Below are 2942 nucleotides of genomic sequence, written 5' to 3' on the forward strand. Positions count from 1 at the left end.
AAGCTGCTTTTTCTCCACCGTCAGCAGCTTCGGCACGAACTTCGCCGCAACTCTCTCCATGGCCAAATCTTCGGTAATAATGGAATGTGCAGAAAAATTGCTGATGTCCACCTCTTCCGCAATTTCTCGGGTAGTCACACAACAGTCCCGCATCACCACAGCGTTCATTTCGGCAATTATTTGGTCATTTCGGCATGTTGATGGCCGACCGGAGCGTGGCTCTCTCTCCACGGATGTGCGGCCGTCTTTAAACCAGTTGCACCACTGCTTAATCTGTGTGCTGCTCATAGCATCATCACCGAAAGCCGCCTGAACATTTCGAATGGTTTCCACTTGGCTATCGCCAAGTTTCTGGCCAAATTTGAGGTAGTAGCGCTGCTCCTCTCGCGCCGCCATTTTCCTTGCAACAAAAAACCGACGAGAGCACTGCGCACTGCCTCACTCAAACGCTGCTTCCCAGCGACTGACGCTATCGGCAGGCGGGAAAAAATTCGTGCATGCGCACGAGGGTTCAAGGTCGGCTGCTGTAAGCGCGCTTGTTTCATATCCATCAGGTGTTCGCAAAAAAAAAATAAAGTCGGATACTTTTCTAACAGACCACGTATTTCGTCTGTTGTTGGCGTCCACGTCATTCTGTCTCGCCTTGATTGAAACATAACGCGAAGGGTCAGCGCTCGCAGCTGGAAAAGAAGGAACGAATTTTGGCGTGCAAAGTCAGCTAAAGGATCTAGCGAGACGGGAAACAGATTGTTGTGCGCGGCATGTTACAGAAGCGTTGCAGCAGTGCTGTAGGTGAATTGCAGTCACCGGAGTGAGCGCTGTTGTCCTTCATCCTCCAAGTTTCAGTACTCCTTGTTACAGATTCTGCGTGCAGTATGCCAGATTGTCTGCTTCGTTCGAGGCTGACGAGTGCGTGAGCACCCACAGAAGCAGAATTTTTTTTTTTTTTCTGTCAAAGCATGAGGCTAACAGACCTGCTTCGAGACCGCGATGCAGTTCATTCAAGAGCCAATGGTACGGACGAAGGAGGCAGGGCGCCAACGCCGTATTTGTCCGCGCTTCCTAGAGATTCTCGACGAGGCCAGGAAAGAATTGTCGGTCTGCGTGCGGTGTTGCGCGATACGCATGCAGCGGTTGTTCGGAGCAGATAACGAAAGAGGGGCGAGGTTACCCAAGGGGGGCCAAGTTGTTTTATTCAGTGCCGTTCGCCAGCGTGCACTCCTGGCCCCCCACTACTGCTTGGCCATCTTCGCGGACATGCTGCGAGGTGTCGGAGACATTGCACTTCTTCCGAAGCAGCTGAGGTGGAATGTATGGTAAGACTCCGCCCTCCGAGATGGTTACTCCTGCGAGCAGCTTCCTCAACTCCTCGTTGTTCCCCACGGCCAGCTGGACGTGACGGGGCGTGATCTGAGTCGTGTTTTTTCCCGCGCCGCGTTGCCGGCGAACGCCAGCTGTTCTGCTTCGAGGTACTCGAACACCGCCGACATGTAGACGGAAGCCCCGGCTCCCACGCGCTCCGCATAGTTCCCCTTGCGGAGCCACCGCTGGATGCGCCCGACCGGGCATTGCAATCCCGCACGGGCCGAGCCTGATCTGGCCTTCGATACCTTGGACGTCTTGATCCCGGCTCCCCCGCTAGCCATGGCGGTACTGCGCAGTGCTATGGAAGAAAACAGTCAACGAAGCGCAGTGCAGCTGTACGAGAACCACGAAGCACAGTATAAAAGCACAGCTATACGAGGTCTGTTAGAAAAGTATCCGACTTTATTTTTTTTTGCGAACACCTGATGGATATGAAACAAGCGCGCTTACAGCAGCCGACCTTGAACCCTCGTGCGCATGCACGAATTTTTTCCCGCCTGCCGATAGCGTCAGTCGCTGGGAAGCAGCGTTTGAGTGAGGCAGTGCGCAGTGCTCTCGTCGGTTTTTTGTTGCAAGGAAAATGGCGGCGCGAGAGGAGCAGCGCTACTACCTCAAATTTGGCCAGAAACTTGGCGATAGCCAAGTGGAAACCATTCGAAATGTTCAGGCGGCTTTCGGTGATGATGCTATGAGCAGCACACAGATTAAGCAGTGGTGCAACTGGTTTAAAGACGGCCGCACATCCGTGGAGAGAGAGCCACGCTCCGGTCGGCCATCAACATGCCGAAATGACCAGGTAATTGCCGAAGTGAACGCTGTGGTGATGCGGGACTGTTGTGTGACTATCCGAGAAATTGCGGAAGAGGTGGACATCAGCAATTTTTCTGCACATTCCATTATTACCGAAGATTTGGCCATGGAGAGAGTTGCGGCGAAGTTCGTGCCGAAGCTGCTGACGGTGGAGAAAAAGCAGCTTCGTGTTGAAGTCTCACAGGAGATGCTGGATTCCACAAACAGTTACCTTGACTTTACCGACGCCGTAATCACTAGTGACGAGTCTTGGGTGTACGGGTACGACCCGGAAACCAAATCCCAGTCGTCACAGAGGACGCATTCCACGTCACCAAGACCAAAGAAGGCCCGCCAAGTGCGCAGCAATGTCAAAGTGATGCTGACTGCTTTTTTGACTCCCTCTGTGTGGCACACCACGAGTACGCACCCCACAGGGTCAGAGAATGACTAAAGAGTACTACAGGAATGTGCTCCATCGCCTACGTGGTGCTGTGCGGCGCAAGAGACCGGAATTGAGGTCAACAAAAAATTGGCGCATCCCTCGCGGCAATGCTCCTGCACATTCCTCGCATTTGATTCAGACTGTTATGACGAAAAACCTGACTCCTGTAGTTCAACAGGCTCCTTACTCTCCTGATATGTCCCCCTACGACTTCTGGCTGTTTCCTAAAATCAATATGCCATTGAAAGGAGCGCGATTTCAGAAAAGAATGGACATTATGGCTGCAACGACAGCAGAGCTAAATTCCATTCCGAAAAGGGCCTTTTCGGAATACTTCCAACAA

The 2942-nt window shown here is 52.7% G+C and overlaps 1 pseudogene; it reads right to left on the reverse strand.

Annotated features, from left to right (window-relative positions):
* Nucleotides 1–1191: 1191 nt before the first annotated feature.
* LOC149352168 (histone H2A, sperm-like) lies at nucleotides 1192–1646 on the reverse strand (annotated as a pseudogene).
* Between the last annotated feature and the right edge of the window lie 1296 nt (nucleotides 1647–2942).

The sequence above is a fragment of the Amblyomma mixtum genome, chromosome 3 (genome assembly GCF_055824585.1).
Source record: "Amblyomma mixtum isolate Tamu chromosome 3, ASM5582458v1, whole genome shotgun sequence".
In the NCBI taxonomy this organism is placed as follows: Eukaryota; Metazoa; Arthropoda; class Arachnida; order Ixodida; family Ixodidae; genus Amblyomma; species Amblyomma mixtum.